This window comes from Nicotiana tabacum, chromosome 19 (assembly GCF_000715075.1).
Source record: "Nicotiana tabacum cultivar K326 chromosome 19, ASM71507v2, whole genome shotgun sequence".
In the NCBI taxonomy this organism is placed as follows: domain Eukaryota; kingdom Viridiplantae; phylum Streptophyta; class Magnoliopsida; order Solanales; family Solanaceae; genus Nicotiana; species Nicotiana tabacum.
The window spans coordinates 51034205-51058337 of NC_134098.1; positions in this window are offsets into that span (position 1 = coordinate 51034205).

Here is a 24133-nt window from a genome sequence, read left to right on the forward strand (position 1 = left end):
CAACAGCAAGGAAACGACCACTATGGATCCCAACAGTACCAACAATAGCCTAAACATTGTTTCTAGTATGGTTGACAGCTCAATTACTTTATTACATAATGAAAACACCGATACCAACAAGATAAATCCACTATACAGTTCTATGGAATCGACCAGGTCGCAGTTCTTACTCTGTACGCCCACACACCCGTCACTTGGCATGTCACGACCCAATTTCTCCTATAGGCCGTGATGACGCCTAACATTGCCATTAGGCAAGCCTACAGTAAAGTTACTACGTAAATTCTTCTTTTACCAAATTTCCAAGTAATTAAATCCCATTTGTTTAGAATTTGGAGAAATAGAGATTCAAATGGTTAAAATGAAGACAATTGAATACAAGCATAAATATGTAAATACCCCAAAATCGTTAAGTCTAAAGGAGCGTGTGCCAAGATCCGATGTCACAAGTGTATGAGCATTAGTAGAATATACAAACTCTAACTACTGTCTGAAGTAATATAGATAGAAAATAAGTACAAAAGAAAGGCTCTAGGTGCTGCAGAACGACTCAGGATGCAGCTCACCACTAGGCCTCCGGGTAACGGGGGTGTGCACCGGTATGTCCACCAGATGCACCTGCCTCAGATCCTGTACGGTCAGTGTAGAAGTGTAGTATGAGTACATAAATAACATGTACCCAGTAAGTATCAAGTCTAACCTCGAAGAAGTAGTGACGAGGGGTCGACATAGACACTTACTATGGGATATAAATAAAATGCGAAAATCATAAATAAGCATGGATTATGTAAGCAAGTAATACCACACAGTAACAAACAGTGAACAATAATACCCTTCACTAACAATAACTTCAAATAAATTTATGTCCTTTAGATAATAGTGATCGCTTAAGCCATAAATTAATATCAAATAAAAGTTACGCTCCGAGTATTATCACGCACGATTTATGCCGAGGTCGTACGACTCGATCCAGAAATATACGGTGTACTGCCGAGGGCCGAACAACGAACCATAGATGCATCTATTAACCTGTTGAGGTAAATGTCCCGCTCCCATGAGAGTAGAGGAATGTTTACCTCGCTCGCGGAAAGACTTGCGACGTGAGGGAACATAAAATTGTCAGAGTTCTCATAAAATCCTTAAATTCTTTCCAAACACAAGAAATCTAAACTAGAGACTTTAAATATTTAAATCCTTAATCTCAGCTCATTTTAAGGCAGTTAATGTGCATAACCAACTTAACAATGCAAACAAGGCATGGTATAAGCCTAAGTCTACCCGGACATCACATAGAATACAGCTACGCATGGACTCTCATCACCTAATGCGTACGTAGCTCCCCATACATAAAATTCACAGCAAAGATACACCTAAGGGGAAGATTTCCCTCTTACAAGGTTATGTAAGAGACTTACCTCGTCTCAAAGCTTACATTCTGGTCAACACCTGTGCTCTAAACCCTCAACTCGATGCCAAACGACTCGAAACTAGTCAAATGTTATATAAAATAATCAATACGTGCTCAAAAGTTCATATTCTAGCTATCAAAGTGATTACCCAATCCCAATTGAAGAATTCCTAAATTTTACCCCTGGGCCCATGTGCACGGATTACGAAAATATTTTTTAAGAAAATTGTTACCCAAAATCTCATGAACTCAAGTATAAGATTTTCACTAAATTCCATAACCATTTTCGTGGTTAAATCCCATTTTTATCAAAAACCTAGGGTTTTTCATCTAAGCCCATGATTTTACTAATTTTACATGTTAAATCTACCCATAATCTATGTATTTAACTCACATTGTGTAGAAATTACTTACCATAAAGTGTTAGGTGAAAATAAATGAGCTCAAAATGCCTAAGTCCCGACTTAAATGAAGTGTTCTGCCTTCTGCGATTTTCGCATTTGCAGTCAGGGGACTGCATTTGCGGTCCCACTTCTGTGGCATCAAGCCTGCTTCTGCGAAACTCCACAGGACCAGCGCTGGCCGCATCTGCGGACCTGTTTCCGCTTTTGCGGTCTCGCTTCTGCGGCTTCTCATCGCAGAAGCGGGGTCATTCTACGCCAACCACTTCGCTTCTGTGGGCCATGGCCAAACACTCCAGGACGCTTCTGTGGCCAAAATCCTGCATCTGCGGGCTCGCACTTGCAGCCCCAAGCTCGCAGTTGCGGGCAAACCAGAGCTGGTGTACCAGCAACCCTCTTGAGTTTTAACTCAATTCGCGCACGGTCCGAATGGCCTCCGGGGCCCCCGAAGCTCTGCCTAAACATATCAACAAGTTTGAAATCATAAGACGGACTCGCTCGTACCCTCGGAACGCGTAAAACAACATCAAAACTAAGAATCACACCCCAAACCGAATTGAATCAAAATATGAACTTCAAGTTCTTCCAACAAACTCTGAATGCGCTGAAACATACTTAGACTACTCGGAACGACACCAAATTTTGCGTGCAAGTCGTAAATTACCATATGGGACTATTTTCGATCTCATAATTCCAATTGGACCACGATAACACCAAAACTTACTCCAACCCAAGCTTAAAGAGCTTTAAAACCTTCAAAGAGACAACTTTCACTATTAGGCGCCGAAACACTCCCGGGTTATCCCAAACGCGATCCGAACATACGCCCAAGTCCAAAATCATTATACGAACTAATTGAAACCATCAAATCCCGATTCCGAGGTCATTTATGCAAAACATTGACCGAGGTCAAACTTAGCCTTTTAAAGCCAAATCATGGAACCAAGTATTCCGATTTCAACCCGAACTCTTCCAAATCCCGAACTAACCATCCCCGCAAGTCATAAAATAGTAAAAGCACATATGGGGAGTCTTATTTAGGAGAACGGGGTTCTAGAAAGCAAAACGACCGGTTGGGTCGTTACATTCTCCACCTCTTAAACAAACGTTCGTCCTGGGACGGGTCTAGAATCATACCTGGAGTGCTGAATAAGTGTGGATATCTGCTCCGCATGTCCTCCTCGGCCTCCCAAGTCACCTCCTTGACTGTTGGACCTCAACTGAACTTTTATCGCCAAAATATTCTTGGACCTCAACTGGCGAACCTGCTTGTCAACAATGTCAACTGGCTCTTCCTCGTAACCCAGGCTCTCATCTAACTGAACCGTGCTGAAGTCTAACACATGCGACCAGTCGGCATGATACCTCCAGAGCATAGACACATGGAAAATCGGATGAACTCCCGATAGCAAAGCAAGCTCATAAGCAACCTCCCCAACTCGTCCCAACACCTCAAATGGGCTTATAAACCTTGGGATCAACTTGCCTTTCTTCCCAAACCTTATGATCCCCTTCATCGGCGAGACTTTTAAGAAAACCTTCTCGCCCACCATAAATAATAAATCACGTGCCTTCTTATCTGCGTAACTCTTCTGTCTGGACTGTGATGTGCGAAGTCGCTCCTGAATCAGCTTTACCTTTTCTAAGGCATCCTTTACCAAATCAGTACCATATAACTTAGACTCGCCGGGCTCAAACCATCCGATGAGAGAACGACATCGCCGACCATATAAAGACTCAAATGGCTCTATTTCGATGCTGGACTGATAATTGTTTGTTGTAAGAAAACTCGGTCAAGGGCAAGAATCGATCCCACTGCCCTCCAAAGTCAATCACGCATGCTCTAAGCATGTCCTCCAAGATCTAAGCTGTTTGCTCCGACTTCCCATCGGTCTGTGGATGGAAGGCTGTGCTAAGCTCTACCCGGGTCCCCAACTCACTCTGTACTGCTCTCCAGAAATGCGAAATGAACTGAGGGACTCTATCTGATATGATGGAAATAGGCAAACCATACAGCCGGACTATCTCCTGAATATAAATGTGGGCCAACCTCTCTGAAGTAAACGTAGTCACAACCGAAATGAAGTGTGCCGACTTGGTCAACCTGTCGATAATGACCAAGATGCATCAAACTTCCGCAAGGTCCACGGCAACCCAACTACGAAGTCCATAGTAATGCGTTCCCACTTCTACTCAGGTATAGTGATCTGCTGGAGTAGGACACCTGGCCTCTGGTGCTCATACTTGACCTGCTGGTAATTTAGACACCTCGCAACAAACTCAACTATGTCCTTCTTCATCCGACGCCACCAATAATGCAGCCTCAGGTCGCGATACATCTTCGTAGCACCTGGATGAATAGAATACCGAGAATTGTGTGTTTCCTCTAGGATCTTCTCCCTCAAGCCATCAACATTAGGAACACATAGGCGACCCTGAAGTCGCAGAACACCATCCTCACCTGTTGATACCCAATTTTGCCCTAATAGTACCGTCTCTCTAAGAACCAACAAGTGCGGATCATCAAACTGGCGGGCCTTGATCTGCTCGAATAGTGAAGACTAGGTGACGACGCATGCAAGAACTCGGCTGGGCTCTGAAATATCCAACCTCACAAGTCTATTAGCCAAGGACTGAATATCCAAAGCTAGTGGCCTCTCCTTCGCTGAAATGAATGCCAAACTACCCATACTCTTCGCCTTTTTGCTCAAGGCATCTGCAACTACATTCGCCTTGCCCGGGTAATAAAGGATGGTGATATCATAATCCTTCAGTAACTCAAGCCACCTGTGCTGCCTCAAATTGAGATCCCTCTGCTTAAACAGATGCTACATGCTGCGATGATCAGTGTAAACCTCACAGGACGCCCCATAAAGATAATGCCTCCAGATCTTAAGAGCTTGAACAATAGCGGCCAACTCCAAATCATGTACAAGGTAATTCTTCTCATGGGGCTTCAGCTGACGTGAAGCATATGCAATAACTCGCCCATCCTGCATCAATACACAAACCAAACCAACATGTGAAGCATTGCAATATACAGTATACATCCCTAAACGGGAAGGTAACATTAACACCGGTGCTGAGGTCAAGGCGATCTTGAGATTCTAAAAGCTCGCCTCATAATTGCTAGACCATCGGAACAGAGCACCTTTCTGGTTCAATCTCATCAAAGGTGCTGCAATAGATGAGAAGCCCTCCACAAACAGACGATAATAACCTACTAACCCTAGGAAGCCCCTGATCTCAGTCGCTGTGATAGGACGAGGCCAACTATGAACTGCCACGATCTTCTTGGGATTAACCTTAATACCCTCTCTCGATACAACATGTCCCAAGAATGCCACAGAATCTAGCCAAAACTTACACTTCGAGAACTTAGCATATAACTTCTATTCCCGCAAGGTTTGGACTACCACTCTAAGATGCTGCTCGTGCTCCTCCATGCGAGTAGATAAAAATGTTATCAATGAAGACAATGACAAATGAATCAATATACGTCCTGAACACCCTGTTCATCAAATCCATAAATGCCGCCGGGGCGTTAATCAAGCCAAAGGACATCACTAAAAACTCTTAATGGCCATATCTAGTCTTGAAAGCCGTCTTCGGGACATCAGAATCCTGAATATTTAGTTGATGGCACCCCGATCTCAAGTCTATCTTAGAGAACACCCTAGCACCCTACAACTGGTCGAACAAGTTATCAATACACGGCAACGGGTACTTGTTCTTAATGGTAACCTTGTTCAACTAGCGGTAATCAATGCACATCTGTATAGTCCCATCTTTCTTTTTCACAAATAACATTGGTGCACCCCAATATGATACACTCGGCCTAACGAACCCTTTTGCTAGCAACTCCTCAAGCTGCTACTTCAACTCCTTCAGCTCTCTCGGAGCCATGCGGTACGGTAGAATCAATATAGGCTGGGTACGTGGAGCCAAATCAATATAGAAATTGATATCACGATCTGGTGGCATTCCTGGAAGATCAGAAGGAAACACATCGAAGAACTTCTATACCACATGCACTGAATCAATCTCCGAAGTCTCTGTGGTAGTATCTCAAACATAGACAAGATAAGCCAAGCACCCCTCATCGATCATGTATGGAGCCTTCATAAAAGAGATAACCCGACTAGGTGTACTAATAGACGAACCCTTCCACTTCAATCTAGGCAACTCTGGCATCGCTAATGTAACAGTCTTGACATGGCAATCAAGGATAGCGTGATATGGAGATAACTAATACATGCCTAAGATGACCTTAAAATTGGTTATATCAAGAAACAGAAGATCCGCTCGGATCTCATAACCACATAAAGTAATAATGCAGGACCGGTAGATCTGATCCGCAACAACAGAATCGCCCACTAGAGTGGACACATAAATAGGAGTACCCAAGGACTCCCGAGCAACACCTAGAAAATGAGCAAACAAAGATGAAACATACAAATAGGTAGACCCTGGTTCAAATAGTACCGAAGAATCCCTACTGCAGACAGAAATAATACCTGTGATCACGGCATCTGAGGCCACTTCATTTGGTCTTGCCAGAAAAACATAGAATCTAGCTGGAGTTCCACCTGACTGGCCTCCTCTTGTCTGACCTCCACCTCTAGGATGGCCCCTACCCACCTGTCCTCCACCTTTGGGCAGTCGGACGGCTGGTGAGGTGGCTGGTGTTGTAATCATAGGCTGGTGTCCCTACTGCACTGCCTTGCTCTGAAGTCTGGGACAAAACCTCATCATGTGGACAGGATCCCCATATTCATAACAACCTCTCGGAATGGCGGACTACTGACCGGAATCCTGACCTTGATGGCCTAAATACTTACTGGAGGATCCCTAAATAGCTGGCGGATGGTAAGAACTCTCTGGCATGGCACTGAAATAAGGTCACACTGGAGCACCCCGAGGAGGCGGCGGTGCTGGATATGTAGGCCTGCTAGATTGACCCCTCACGAACTGACCCCTGCCCCCAGTCGGGGCTCCACTGACCTCTCTAGAATACAAGAATTGCTTATCCCTCGTAGCCTACTTCCGAGCACGCTGATGTGCGCCCTCGATCCTCCGAGCTATCTCTATAACTAGCTCGTAACAAATCCCCATCTCAACCTCTTGGGCCATAGTGGCCTGGCTGGTAGAGTGCAATCCTGCAACAAACCTCCGCACTCTCTCTGTATCGGTCGGAAGTATCATACGTGCATGACGAGACAACTCAGAGAATCTCTCCTCATAGTCGGTCACTAACATATGGCCCTGCTGGAGCTGCTCGAACTGAAGTCGCAACTCTTCCCTCTAAGAGGGCAGAATATATCTGTCCAAGAAAAGGCGTTTGAACTGGTCCCAAGTCATGGGAGGATAACCTGCTGGTCTGCCAAGAATATAAGACTACCACCATCTACGGGCCCTGCCCTCCAGCTGGAAAGTAGTAAAATCCACCCCTTGAGACTCCAATATCCTCATATTGTGCAGTTTGTCCCTACACCAGTCAATAAAGTCCTGGGGATCCTCGTGTCGCTCACCTCTAAAGACAGGAGGTTGTAGCCGGGTCCATCTGTCCAATAGCCTATGCAGATCACCGACCGTAACTGGTATGGGTTCAGGTATGGCTGCTGCAACTGGCTGAGCTCTACCCACGGGCAGTGCGCCCAGGGTCTAATATACGGCTGCTGCGTGCCCTGGAGCCTGAGTGGTAGGGGTCTGTGCTCCCCCTCCCACCAGCGATGTGGCAAGGTCTGCTGAAAATAAACCAGCCTGAGTCATAGAATCCATGAACTATAGCATACGGCCCATGACCTCCTAGAATGCCGGTGCGGACATGAAATCCACCGGGGCTGGTCTTGGTGCAGGCACCTCACCCTGCTCCTCAATAATAGGATCCTCTACTGGATCCACTGGTGGTGTAACTGGAGCAACTCTAGGACGCTCTCATCCTCTACCACAAGCTGGAGCCCTCCCTCGGCCTCTAGCGACAGGGGGAGTAGCTCTTACATGGTCTGGTACATTTGTTGTGCGTGTTCTCACCATCTGTGAGAGAATGAGAGAAAAAATAATACTTAATACTACATCAATTGCATGGTAGGAGATGAAGAAAGAGTAGTTTCCTAACACCCTATAGCCTCTCGAAGATGAGTACGGACGTCTCCGCACCGATCTGCAAGACTCTATTAGGCCTGCTCAAAACTTGTGAGACCTAGGTGAACCTAGCGCTCTGATACCATGTTGTCACGACCTAATTTCTCCTATAGGCCGTGATGGCGCCTAACGTCACTGCTAGGCAAGCCTACAATGAAGTTACTACGTGAATTCTTCTTTTACCAAATTTCCAATTAATTAAATCCCATTTGTTTAGAATTTGGAGAAATAGAGATTCAAATGGTTAAAATGAAGACAATTGAATGCAAGCATAAATATGTAAATACCCCAAAACCGTAAAGTCTAATGGAGCGTGTGCCAAGGTCCGGTGTCACAAGTGTATGAGCACTAGAAGAATATACAAAACTCTAACTACTGTGTGAAGTAATATAGACAGAAAATAAGTACAAAAGAAAGGCTCTAGTTGCTGCAGAATGACTCATGATGCAGCTCACCACTAGGCCTCCGGGTAACGGGGGTGTGCGCCGGTATGACCACCAGATGCACCTGCCTCAGATCCTGCACGGTCAGTGGAGAAGTGTAGCGTTAGTACATAAACAATATGCACCGAGTAAGTATCAAGTCTAACCTCGAAGAAGTAGTGACGAGGGATCGACATCGACACTTACTATGGGCTATAAATAAAATGTGAAAATCACAAATAAGCATGGATTAGGTAAGCAAGTAATACCACACAGTAACAAGCAGTGAGTAATAATTCCCTTTACTAACAATAACTTCAAATAAATTCTTGTCCTTTAAATAATAGTGATCGCTCATGCCATAAATTAATATCAAATAAAAGTTAGGCTCCGAGTATTATCACGCACGATTTATGCCGAGGTCGTACGACCCGATCCAGAAATATATTGTGCACTGCCGGGGGTCGAATGGCACGAACCATAGATGCATCTATTAACATGCCGAGGCGAACGGCCCACTCCCATGAGAGTAGAGGAAAGTTTGCCTCGCTCGTGGAAATACTTGCAACGCGAGGGAACATAAAATTGTCAGAGTTCTCATAAAATCCTTAAATTCTTTCCAAACACAAGAAATCTAAACTAGAAACTTTAAATATTTAAATCCTTAATCTCAGCTTATTTCAAAGCAGTTAATGTGCATAACCAACTTAACAGTGCAAACAAGGCATGGTGTAAGCCTAAGTCTACCCGAACATCATATAGAATATAGCTACGCACGGACTCTCGTCACCTAGTACGTACGTAGGTCCCCACTCATAAATTTCACAGCAAATATACACCTAAGGGGAAGAGTTCCCTCTTACAAGGTTAGGCAAGAGACTTACCTCATCTCAAAGCTTACTTTCTGGTCCACAGCTGTGCTCTAAACCCTCAACTAGGTGCCAAACGACTCGAAACTAGTCAAATGTTATATAAAATAATTAATACGTGCTCAAAAGTTCATATTCTAGCTATCAAAGTGATTACCCAATCCCAGTTGAAGAATTCCTAAAATTCACCCCGGGCCCATGTGCCTGGATTCCGGAAGTGTGTTTTAAGAAAGTTGTTACCCATAACCGCATGAACTCAAGTATATGATTTTCACTAAATTCCATAACCATTTTTGTGGTTAAATCCCATTTTTAACAAAAACCTAGGGTTTTCATCTAAACCCATGATTTTACTAATTTTACATGTTAAAGCTACCCATAATCTATGTATTTAACTCACATTATGTAGAAATTACTTACCTCAAAATGTTAGGTGAAAACCTCTCTCCTCTGCTTCAAGTTAAGATCCTTTTGCTTGAACAAATACTGTAGACTCCGATGATCCATGAATTCCTCACACAACTCGCCGTAAAGATAGTGCCTCCAAATCATCAGCGCATGAACAATGGCTGCCAACTCTAAGTCATGAACACGGTAATTCTTCTTATAAACCTTCAACTGTCATGACGCGTATGCAATCACCTTGCCATCCTGCATCGATACTGCACCGAGCCCAATACGAGATGCATCACAATACACCGTGTAAGATCTTGAACCTGTGGGCAACACCAATACTGGCACCGTAGTCAAAGCAGTCTTGAGCTTCTGAAAGCTCAACTCAAACTCATCCGACCACTTGAACGGAGCACCCTTCTGGGATTTCAAGCCTTATTCCACTACGGATCTCCAAATGATAATTCGGACACGCTCGTAAGTTCATAATCTCCCAACGGAGCTAACGGAACCATCAAAACTCCATTTTGGAGTCATTGATTCATAGATCAATATCCGGTCAATCATTTCAACTTAAGCTTTCAACCTTGAGACTAAGTGTCTCATTTTATTCTGAATTCACTGGGAAAACAAACTGTCTACCCCGGCAAGTCACATAACAGCTATAAAGTACAAAATAAACAGTAAATGGGGGAACGAGGCTACAAATCTCAAATGACCAGCCGAGTCATTACATCATACCCCTCTTAAACAAACGTTCGTCCTCGAACGGGTCTAGAAACGTAAAGTCTCAAATAGGTATGGATATCTGCTCCGCATCTCCCGCTCAGTCCCCCAAGTAGCCTCCTCAACCGGCTGACCTTTCCACTGCACCTTCACTGAAGCTATGTCCTTTGACCTCAACTTTCGAACTTGCCGATCCAAAGTGGCCACCGGCTCCACATCATAAGTCAGATCACCATCCAAGTGAACTGTGTTGAAATCCAAAACATGAGACAGATCATCGACATACTTCCGGAGTATAGAAACATGAAATACTGGATACACACTCGACAAACTAGGTGGCAAGGCAAGCTTGTAAGCCACCTCTCCAATCCTCTGAAGTACCTCAAACGGACCAATATATTGAGGGCTCAACTCGCCCTTCTTCCCGAACCTCATAACACCCTTCATGGGTGAAACCTTGAGCAGAACCTTCTCCCCAACCATGTAAGTAACATCACGGATCTTCCTGTTGGCATAACTCTTGTGTCTTGACTGCACAGTGTGAAGCCGATCCTGAATCAATTTAACCTTGTCCAAAGCATACTGAACCAAGTCAGCACCCAATAGCCTAGCCTCACCCTGCTCAAACTAACCCACCGGTAATCTAAATCGTCTCCCATACAAAGCCTCATACGGAGCCATCTGAATGTTCGACTGGTATCTGTTGTTGTAGGCAAACTCCGTGAGTGGCAGAAACTGATCCCATGAACCCCCAAAATCAATGATACAAGCGCGTAGCATGTCCTCCAATTTTTGAATAGTGCGTTCGGACTGTCCATCCGTCTGAGGGTGAAACGATGTTCTCAACCTAACCTGGGTACCCAACTTTTGCTGCATGACTCTCCAAAACTGCGATGTAAATTGCGTTCCCCCATGAGAAATAATGGACACTGGCATATCGTGAAGGCGAACAATCTCTCGGATGTAAATCTCAGCCAACCGCTCCGAAGTATAAGTAGTTCCAACTGGAATGAAATATGCAGACTTGGTCAGTCGATCCACAATCACCCAAATAGCATCGAACTTCCTCGAAGTCCATGGGATCCTAACTACAAAATCCATGGTGATCCGCACCTATTTCCACTCTGGAATCTCTAATCTCTAAAGTAATCTACCCCGGTCTTTGATGTTCATACTTCAATTGCTGACAGTTAAAGCACCAAGATACAAACCCCACTATATCCTTCTTCATTCTTCTCCGCTAATAATGATGCCTCAAGTCCTGATACATCTTCGCGGCACCCGGATGAATGGAATACCGCGAATTGTGGGTCTCCTCAAGAATCAACTCACGGAGCCCATCTACATTAGGCACACAATTCAACCCTGCATCCTCAATACTCCATCATCCCCAATAGTAATATCTCTGGCATCCTCGTGCTGGACCATGTCCTTATGGACAAGCAAATGGGGATCATCATACTGGCGCTCTCTGATGCGATCATATAAGGAAGACCGAGAAACCATACAAGCTAGAACCCGACTAGGCTCCTAGACGTCTAATCTCATAAACTGGTTAGCCAAGGCCTGAACATCAACTGCAAGAGGTCTGTCACTAACATGAATGAATACAAGGCTACCCATACTCACCGCCTTTCTACTTAAGGCATCGACTGCCACATTGGCCTTCCCGGGATGATACAGAATAATGATATCATAGTCCTTTAGTAGCTCCAACCATCTCCGCTGCCTCAAATTTAGATCCTTCTGTTTGAACAAGTGTTGGAGACGCCGGTGATCTGTAAAAACCTCACAAGACACACCGTAGAGATAATGCCTCCAAATCTTCAATGCCTGAATGATGGCAGCTAACTCCAAATCATGGACATGGTAGTTCTTCTCATGAGGCTTCAAATTGACGTGAAGCATAAGCAATCACTTTACACTCCTACATCAAGACACATCCAATACCGATTCGAGAAGCATCATAATACACAGTATAAGAGCCTGAAGTTGAAGGTAAAAATAGTACTGGAGCTGTGATCAAGGTGGTCTTGAGCTTCTAAAAGATCTCCTCACACTCACCCGTCCACCTGAAAATAGCACCCTTTTGGGTCAATTTGGTCAAAGGCAATGCGATAGACGAGAAACTCTCCACAAAACAATGATAATAACTGGCCAAGCCGAGAATGCTCCGAATATTCGTAGTTGAGGACGGTCCGGGCCAACTCTAAACCACCTTTATCTTCTTCGGATCCACCTAAATCCCCTCACTGGACACCAAGTGCCCCAAGAACACCACTAAACTAAGCCAAAACTCACATTTGGAGAACTTAGCATAAAGCTTCTCCTCCCTCAACTGCTGAAACATAATCCTCAAATGCTGGACATGCTCCTCCTGGCTACGACAGTACACCGGGATATTATCAATGAACACTATGACAAACGAGTCAAGATAAGGCTGAAATACTCTGTTCATTAGATGCATGAATGCTGCTGGGGCGTTGGTCAGCCCAAACGACATCACGAGGAACTCATAATGATCATAACAAGTCCTAAATGTTGTATTTAGAATATCTGAGTCCCGAATCTTCAACTGGTGATACCCAGACCTCAAGTCAATCTTGGAGAACACCCTCGCTCCCTGAAGCTGGTCAAATAGATCATTAATACGCGGCAAAGGATACTTGTTCTTGATTGTAACTTTGTTCAACTGCCTGTAATCAATGCACATCCGTATAGTACCATCTTTCTTCTTTACAAACAGAGCTGGTTCACCCTAAGGCGACACACTAGGCCTAATAAACCCCTTATCAAGATGTTCCTGGAGATGCTCCTTCAATTCCTTTAACTCAGCTAGTGCCATATGATACGGTGGAATAGAAACGGGCTGAGTGCCCGGCACTAAGTCAATTCCAAAGTCAATATCCCTGTCAGGCGGCATGCCCTGTAGGTCTGCAGGAAACACATCCGGAAAATCTCGTACTACCGGAACATAATCAATATTAGGAGTATCAACACCAACATCCCTCACAACTGCCAAATAAGATAAACAACCCTTCCCAACCATCCGCTGGGCCTTCAAATATGAGTTCACTGTGCTGGGAACATAGTCTAGAGAACCTCTTCACTCAATCCTTGGCAACCCCGGCATCGCCAACGTCACGGTCTTAGCGTGACAATCTAGAACAGCATGACATGGAGACAACCAATCCATACCCAAGATCACGTCAAAGTCCACCATACTAAGCAACAAAAGATCAACTCTAGTCTCTAATCCCCCAATAGTCACTACACACGACCGATATACATGGTCCACAACAATAGTATCGCCCACTAGCGTAGATACATGAAAAGATGAAGCTAAGTACTCACGGAGCATATCCAGATAATGAGCAAAATATGATGATACATACGAATAAGTAGAACCAGGGTCAAATAATACAGAGGCATCCCTGTGGCATACTGAGACAATACCTGTGATCACTGCATCGGAAGCAACAACATCTGGTCTTGTAGGAATAACATAGAATCTGGCCTGGCCTCCACCTGATCGACCTCCCCCTCTTGGGCGACCCCTAGCTGAATAAGCCCCACCCCGAGCAGGCTGGGCGGGTGGTGAAGTAACTGGTGCTGAAGTCGCAACCTGACTCCTCCGCTGCACTGGACCTCCCGGGCGACGAGGACGCTGCCTCCACATATGCCCAAACTCCCCGCACTTGAAACAACTCCCCGATGATGGTGGTGGTGGGGACTAAATTGGGGCCTGAGAACCAGAATAACCGCTAGAAGCACCCGGTGCAGATGAACCCTGAACTGAAGGAGCATGAGACGAACTCTGGGCTAGAAGGGCACTGAGAGATAACTGACCCTGATGAGTACTGTATGAACCATGTTTGGATGATGCACCACGATGAACTGGACGAGTCGTCTGAGCGTGTCTGTAAGGACGACCCCAGGCGTGGTAGAACTGACCTCCAGAAGGAACATCACTGAAACCACCCGATCTACGAGGTCTTTTCGCCTCCCTCTCTCCACGGTCCTAGTTGCGGACCATCTCTATCTGCCGAGCAATGTCAACCACCTCATCAAAAGTAGCACCAAACACCCTTTCCTGAGTCATAAGCAACCTCAGCTGATATATGAGGCCATCAATGAACCTCCTAATCCTCTCCCTATCAGTGGGAACTATCCAAACTTCATGACGAGCCAACTCAAAAAACCTCATCTCGTAATGCATCATAGACATGCCCTCCTTTCGTAACTGCTCAAACTGTTTGCCCAGCTCTTCCCTGCGAGACTGCAACACGAACTTCTCCAAGAAGAGAACGGAGAACTCCTGCCATGAAAATGGTGATGCATCGACTGACCTGTGACTCTCATAAGCCTCCCACCATCTGAAGGCAGCCCCAGTAAACTGAAAAGTAGTGAACGAGACCCCATTGGTCTCCAGAATACCCGCAGTGCAAAGAATCCACTAGCACTTATCCAAGAAACCCTGGGCATCCTCTGACTCAGCACCGCTAAATGATGGAGGCTGAAGTCTCCCAAATCTCTCAAGTTTCCTCTCCTATTCATCAGTCATAACGGGGACCACTTGGGCCTGAGCAGTTGCAACCGCCTAGGCTGGTAGTACCCCCTGTGTCTGAAGTCCTGCATCACCTGCTCTAGAGTACGAGCAGTGGGGGTATGAGTACCTACCCCAGCCTAAGAAGTGGCTGGTGCGGCCTAAGCCGAAACCACCTTAGCAAGGCCCACGCAAACAGTCAGAATCTGAGCCAAGGCTTCCTGAAGGCCTTGAATCACAATGGGCACAACTGGTGCTTAAGCTGGCCCCACTGGCTCATCCACAACTGGAACCTGCTCCTGAACTGGGGTAACTGGCGGATCTGCAGGTGCTGCCCTAGCTGATGTACGAGCTGTACCTTTACCCCTACTGCAGTGCCTACCGCGACCTCGGTCTTTCGTGGCCCTAGCTGGTGGTACTGGTGACTATCCATCCTGTCCGATAGCACATATCCTCACCATCTGTGAGAGAATAGAATACAGAAGTTTAGTTACCAGAATTAACAAATCCACACGACAAGAATACAAGAATGTGAAGTTTCCTAATGGTTTGGCAGCCTCTCGAAGATAAGTACAGACGTCTCCGTACGGATCCACAAGACTACTAAACATTCTCATGACTCACGAGACCTATGTAACCTAGGATCTGATACAAACTTGTCACGACCCAAAATCCTAACCTGTCGTGATGGCGCCAATAATGGCACTAGGCAAGCCGACATTTTGAAATAATTCCAACACCTTTAATATAAATGAATTAAAGCAGTTTAAATAATAAAAGTTCTTATAAAAATAGGGATAGAAATCCAAAACACAACGCAGAAGTTCCCAACTATCGGGGTGTCACAGAGTACATGAGCATTTATACATCACAAAACTGGAAAATACTGTCTATGATAATATGAAATTAAATACAATAAGCGTAAACATAGGGAAGGAGTGACAAGGTCTGCGAAACATCGGGCAGCTACCTTGGAATCTCCCAAAAGATCAACTGTGCTTTGAAATCACACCCACCGTGTCTGGAAACACCTGGATCTGCATACGAAGTGCAGTGTGTAGTGTAAGTACAATTAACTCAGTAAGTAACAATACTAAATAAGGAACTAAAAGTAGTGACGAGCTTCACAACTAAAGTTAAATTACAGAAATTTCAATATAGTAAGGTAGGCATGCTTGCAAGTTCGACAATTAAGGCCAAAACAATAATTCATGTCAAGTTCAACTGAAACAGAAGATAATATCTCTCAGAAATTTGAAGACAGTGATATATGATATCTGAAGTGCAACAATAATGAAGTCAATGCATCCTCTCAGAGCAATAGTCAATCAGTCCTCCCATTCACTCCAACCTCACAATCACTCTTTCCTCACAGTTACTCATTCCTCTCAATCACTCAGCACTCGGCACTCGCACTCAGTAGGTACCTGCAATCACTAGGGGTGTGTACAAACTTCGGAGGGGCTCCTTCAGCCCAAGCATTATAACAAGCCAATCATGACATATATCAGTGAAACATGCTGCGACGTGCAGCCCAATCCCATAAATATCCTCACAATCAAGCCCTAGGCCTCAGTCAATTATCAACCTCTCCAGTCTCTCGGACTCTCAGAAATCATGATAAGAAGCCCAAACAACAATAATATGATGCATCAATAATGAACAATAGAGACTGAGATGTAATATATAAGTAAAATTGTGACGGAGTACAAAACAACTATTTAGCAGATAATTCAACATGTACCCGACCTCTGTGGGTCCCTACAGTGCCAACACATAGTCTAAAACATGTTTGCTAATATGATTTGCTGTTTAATTTCTCTAATACATGGAGAATGTGCAGATAACAATAGATTATTCATCTACACAGTTACATGGAATTTGACCAAGTTACAATTCCTACGGTGTATGCCCACACGCCATCACCTAGCATGTGTGTCACCTCAAAATCAAATACATGACGCGTAATACGGGGTTTCATACCCTCAGAACCAAATTTAGAACTTTACTTACCTCAATCCGAGCAAATCTCTACTCCAACACACTATTGCCTCGCGAAACGTTCTCCTAATTCCTCGAATCTAGCTATAAATAATTCGATATAATCAATACATGCTAAAGGAATTAACTCCATAAGCAAATTCTAAGTTATTAATCAAAATTAAAAATCGACTCAAAAGCCGTCCCCCAGGCTCACGTCTCGAAATTCGATAAAAGTCACAAAACCTGAAAGCACATTCAACCACGAGTCTAACCATAATAAATTTATTAAAATCCGACACCAAATCGTCACCCAAATCCCCAAATCAAACTCTCTAAATCCTTAGCCTCAAACTCCCAATTTACACTTTAAATACACACAACTAGGTGGAAAAATCAATGGGGAAGCAAGATTATTAATCAAAAATGAGCACAAGGGATTTACCTCAAGAATCCCCTCGAAAACCCTCTTACGAATCGCCCAAACCCGTGCTTGAAATATTTAAAATGAAGCCAAAATCACGAACCCTTGTTTTAATAATCTGTCCAGCACTTCTGCTTCTGCGGGAACTTAACCGCTTCGGCGGCGTCGCAGAAGCAACATCACACACGCATCTGCGACTCATTCCGCTCCTGCAGTCCCTCACTCTGCTTCTACGGACTCCCTTCTGCGAGAACCCAAGCCGCCTTTGTGGACCAAGCCCATCGGCCCAGTTCCGCTTCTGTGGTTCCCCTGCCGCCTGTGCGACTTCCGCTTCTGCGCACCTCTCACCGTACATGCGGCCACGGAGGTGCAAAAAAATCCTCGCACCTGCGACCACCTGCATACTCCCCTCGAACTCGCACCTACGCAAGCCAGCCCACACTTGCTAGCTCGCACCTGCGATCAAAGTTCTGTAGGTGCGGTTACACCAGCAGAGGACCAACTTCAACTTTTGATCCGTTAACCATCCGGAATCAACCCGAGGCCCCTGGGACCTCAACCAAGCATACCAATAAGTCTTAAAACCTCATACGAACTTAGTCGAGCCCTCAAATCACATCAAATAACTTCAAAAATACGAATCGTACCCTAATTCAAGACTATTGAAACTAAGGAAATTCAACTTCTACAAACGACACAGAAACCTATCAAAACACGTTCGATTGACCCCAAATTTTGCACACAAGTCAAAAATGACATTACATACCTACTCCAACTTCCGAAATCGGAATTTGACCCCAATATCAAAAAGTCCACTCCCGGTCAAACTTTTTAAAAATCCAATTTTTGCCATATCAAGCCTAATTCCACTACAGATCTGTAAATCATACTCCGAACAAGCTCCTAATGTCCAAAATCTCTCAACGGAGTTAACAGAACCATCAAAACTCCATTCCGGAGTCGTTTACTCATAGATCAATATCCGATCAATCATTTCAACTTCAGCGCTTTCAACCTTGAGACTAAGTGACTCATTTCATTCTGAATTCACTCGGGACCCGAACCGACTATTCCGGCAAGTCACATAACATCTATAAAGTACAAAATGAGCAGTAAATAGGGGAACGGAGCTACAACTCTTAAAACGACTGGCTGGGTCGTTACAATAAGTTTCTTTCGGGGGATTTTCTGATAAAGAGGAAGAAATGTATCATAATTAAGCTTTCTCAATACTAAAGCCATTGTTAGAAGAGAACCTATTCAGAGAATCAAGAGAAGCCATTGTTGATGTTCCACCAGGCTCTCGCGTCAAATATTTTCCTTACTAGCTAACAACCTTGTTTGCTTTGGAGAATCAATTTTTGTCAGTTCTCTTTCCTTTATATAGAAGTTATGAATCAGAGAAAACAGCATAAACAAGAAAACAGAAAGCACTAGGAAGTTTGTACAGATGGAACCTATGTATTTGCCCCTGAATTACTCATCATTGAGTGTGGGAGTTTGCCCAATTTCGTGCTTGTTATGTGGGAGAATATCCAATGCTCGAAATTAACCCAAAATAAGAGTCTTTCCCGAAATAAGCATTTTTGCCAACTTAAGACTTTGAAACTAATTAATTTTAATTACCATGAGATTTTCATAGTACGAGTATTAACTTAAGACCTGAGATCTCTAAGATAGCTGGGGTTGTTCATGAAGTATAATAAAAGATACTCCTGGCTAGTATGTTGCATATGTTTTTTGGTGAATATTTGGTACATTACATAAAGATGAGATATATAGTGTATCACATAAAACTTTATAATTTTATTATTGTTTTTTCAACTAAATTAAAATGGGAAGATGAAATGAAGGTTAATTTAATTTAATCTTTTAGTTGTTTTATCCAAATAAAAATCCATATTTCCCTCAAAAGTTAAAAATAGGGCAACAATTATGACGTTTTGGTGATGATTTCGCCTGAAAGGTTCCAAAGTTGTAATTCAATCCAAAATTCTTTTTACACAAATCTCTTTCAAGTCCTTCTGACCAATCGGCGAGAATGTGTAAAATCAAAGGTCACGAATATTTGGACTGGAGCCTTCAAGAAATGAGAGAAAGAAAATGAGAGAGTCTTATTGGTGAAAACCATCACGGGCACCGTAAGGAGATTGTGAGTAGAGAAATTACAAATGAGAGAATCTTGTTAGTGAAAACCAGCAAATGACACTATAAGGCGATGCTGAGAAGAGAAATGAGAGAGGTCGGTTGGTGAAAACTCGCAAAGGGCACTACTGATCGAAAAGTGGTTCCTCACGGCCATGGCATCAACATAGTCCTGGGCAAGGTTTCTCAGTTTCAGGACAAAACTTGCACTATAAGAATATTGGCCTTTAGCGAGGAAAAATTTAGTCGTTAAAAGTCCAAATCCGGTCGTTATAAGTCAATAACGACCGAGAAAAATCCGGTCGTCACCGTTCGTTAAAAGCCCCGACGTTAAAAGTTAACGACCGATTTTCAATCCGGTCGTTAAAGACCCTTTAGCGATAATATAATTTCCGGTCGTTATACATCATTTGTAGCGACATGATTTTTTCGCCGTTAATTTATCACCAGTCGTTAAAAGTCTTTCATTACAACAGCTAATTTAGTCCTTACAAGTGCTTTTAGCGACCATAAGTTCCTTCGTTAATTGTATAATTATATTTAACAGCAAAATTTTCCTTCGTTACTGCCTAATAAACTTTTTGAGAAATCTGTTGTTAAAGAGTTACGATGATCACCTTTCCTTCGCCAATGTGAAATTTTAATAAATACAATTACGAAAATTTATATTTCACAAATAGTAATACTTATTTTATATGGTTTCATACACACACCAGAAATATTTGAAAATAAACCAAATAATTGATATTTGTTAATACAAAGAACTAAGCATCACTTTACTAGAAAGCAATCCAAATAGTATAACATCATTTTTAACAATTCCTAAAAAGAGAAAAAATAAAAGTGCAGCATATGTACATAAGACAATACCTTCATAGCATCCCTAACATAACAAAATTCTCTTGTTCTTCAACTTGTTATGCACTTTCTTCAAGAATAGGTTCTTCGGACTTCAAGTTTTTGATCTGTTAGAATAATAAGTTTATGCAAGTTTACTAACAAAGAATAAACAATTAAAGAAGAAGATCAGATTCATTAAAGACTACACCAATCGCCATAGTGAAATAATACATCATATGACATAACAATAGGCAATATTATAGCAGAAAAACGACGCATTATATTTCCTATGTTTGCGAACAACGATAAGAAGACTGATGATAGTTCCAAATCACACAATCCTAGTCATACTAAAACCTGCACAACGAAATGTCATATTCTGGGAAGCAAATCCAATATAGAGCTTCGTGCAGTTCTACACATAATGGGGACAAGCGATTGTTATACAAAAAGCATATATAAAGTTTTCGGAAAGAGTCGATAATAACTTTAAATCAAGTCTCAATGAAGAACCGGTGATTACTTGTTCATATACCAAACTTCCCTTTACAACTCACCTTTTGGTTCTACTTTGAGGTCCATTATTTAATCAGTTCTCTGTTCATTGAGCCAGATTATGACAACTGTAGTTGATATTGGGTATGAAAATTCATTCTTGCTTATAAATTCACTTGTCTCGATGACTATATTTTTATTTAAATTCATAAACCTTAATGTCATGAAAAAAATTCACATGAGCAACAATTTCATCACGGAGTATAATATTAATGGAATCTAGCATACATCTGTATGCAACTTCTAGCACACGTCAAATGTATAGAAGCATACAGTATAACAGATCAACTTTCCAATTAAATATATGAGAGAAAATACACTTTTGATAATTATAAGCTCTTCGCAATACCTGAGTGGAGTCCAAAACAATGTTAACCCAAAACTATTTGTATGCCATTTAGTACCATTTTTTTAAAAGAAGCTGTAGCGTAAAAACATCTATTAGGGTGTCATTTTTCTTTTTTCTTGTTTCTTTAGCAGAAAAATGACACATTACATTTTTTTATGTCCGCGGACAATGATTTGAAGATTGGTGATAGAATTTTATGCAATTCTACACATAACAGGGACAAGTGATTGATATACAAAAATCACACAATCTCATTTTCTGTGAAAAAAACCTTATATAGAGTTTCATGCAATTCTACACGTTACAGGGACAAGGGATTGATATACAAAAATCATAGAGAAACTTTTGAGAAAGAGTCGATTATGACTTTAAATCAAACCTCAATGAAGAACCAGTGCTTACTTGTTCATATACCAAGCTTTCCTTTGCAACTCACCTTTTAGTTCTGCTTTGAGGTCTATTATTTCGTGAGTTATCTGTTCATTGAGCTAGATTATGACAATTCTAGGTGATAATAGGTATGCAACTTGATTCTTACCTATAAATTCACTTGTCTCGATCACTATATTTTTATTTAAATTAATAAACTTTAATGTTATGGAAAAAATTCACATGAGCATTGCAACACATTCATCACAGAGTAAAATAGGATTTTCAATCTACTAACCCGTTAAATGCTTCAATCTATTGTTTACTTGAAGATGATGATGAAGCAAGATTAAACACTGCACTTGCAAGTTGTGCATATTTGCTCTCTAAATCTTCACATTTATTCTTTAGCCCTTCCATGTGTCCTTTTAGCGATTCATTTTCTTTTTCAGTAGCATTCAGCTTCTCCAACAATGCAGCCTTCGAGGAGTTACCATCTTTTAACTCCTTAGCAATAATTCCACCACCAAATCCAACTACATGACTTGCATTGAGGTCCGACGCACCTTTCTACAACCTCAATATTTGTAAGAGACGATTCAGATTGCACCAATTCTTGAATTTTAGCCTATAAATTATAAGACAATTTAAAATAATATAACACAAAAAGTAAAATGATGTAAAATAAAATTTATCAATAAACTACATATTTTTCATTGGTTTCAGTTTCGACAAGATTGTCGTCCTTCTTACGAGTCTCAAATAAGATAGTTGCCATATCTGGGGGATTACTGTCTTTGCCTCCCTTCACATTTAAATAAATAAGTCACAGAATCTTTGTAACAAAGATGAGAATCTTTGTAACAAAGATGAGATTTCTTAATAGAAATGCAGCTTATATGAAAGCAAAACTTGTGCGATTACTTTGCATACGCCTGTTGTAAAATAATTTTGGTCAATCCAAATACTTGAAAATGAAATTCCATAACAAAGTAGTGTTCTCATATATAAAGGCAATGACTACCAAATAAATTTACACCAAGAGATGAAAGATATTAACAAAGAGAGAAGCTATGAAATCCGATTTACCTCCTGGGGTGCTGCACATAGAAGGTAGAAATAATGATAGTTGCGTTCAGGATCTGAAACTTGGCAAACACGAGATCTTTCAAGAAGGTAAGTTCTAATAGTTGCACCAGATATTCTTCCACTTTTGTCAAACTGAATCTCCACAAATTTACCAAAACGACTGTAACAACATATGTAATGAGCATTCAGAAGAAAAAAACATATGCCAAAGCAACTAAATGAGTCACTTCTTGAATGGAAGCATGAGCAAAAAACAATATCTCACCTTGAATTGTTATTTCTAACTATCTTGGCATTGCCAAATGCTTCAAGTACTGGATTTGACTGGAGATAAAACAATAAAGAGCTAAAAGAATGAGAAAACCAGTAAAGAAGGCTTCTAAGGAAATGACAGTACTCGGCCCTTAAACTTGAAGACTTAAGCCTGAAAAGCGAAGTGTGCCATTAGTTTACCCACCCTCGTAAGTTTAAGGAGTAAAAATGTTTAAAACAAGCTAAACTCATCAAGATCATACAGCTTACCTATAGAACTTGCTGCTCGACAGTTCTCCCTTCAGTGCCTTTACGGCCATCCAAATAAGCAAGGTATTGCATAAGCATTTTAGTAGTTTCAGTCTTACCAGCCCCACTTTCACCACTGACCAATATAGGATTGCTTTTACCTTCATTGATCATTTGCCTGATTCATTTTGATATCTCAGTTATCATTGTATACTTTTTGAGGGTAAATCTTGTGGAGTGGAAGTTGAACACATGAGTACCTGTAAGTGGCATCAGCAATAGCAAAGACATGAGGACTTAGTTTGCCAAGCGGGGCTCCCTTGTATTTTCCATCATGTGGCGATCGTATAGATGGGGCAGCTTTTGGAATGGATTGATGGCGATGAGAATACTTCCAGTATAAGCTTGTCATAAAGTTATATTACTATACAAGATTATGATTGAACCACCCTTAGGTGCAGCAATTCATTCTCACCCAATCTACAGAATATGGAAGCAAAACTTACATAGATTTCAATGAGTTGATTTCTTGTAGCCAAATTTTGCAAGACGCTAGGCTCATGCAAATATGATAACTTGGTCATGTCATCGACTCCACCAGCGGGAGTATCTTCATCTTTGGGATATATTTTTGATAAATTTGTTGTAACCTAGATGAATTGAAAAGTGAAATATATGTAAATTGTTACGAGCCAAGACGTCGCCAATTTAGAGGTGTGTTTCTTGCATTAAAATCTGTGTCAAACCAAATTAAGAGAAAACTAGTGTCACGACTCAAATTTTCCTCCGTAACATATCGTGACGGCACCTAGTCTCTACGACTAGGTAAGCCTAACAATTGCGAAATAATTGAAATAAAAGCAGAATCAACCACTAAACTTTGACAGATAACTATATAACTGAAAAATGCCGCTCCGCATGTACAAGTAACTAACAGCTCGAGTATAAGAATATTCCCAAAACTCGGTAATC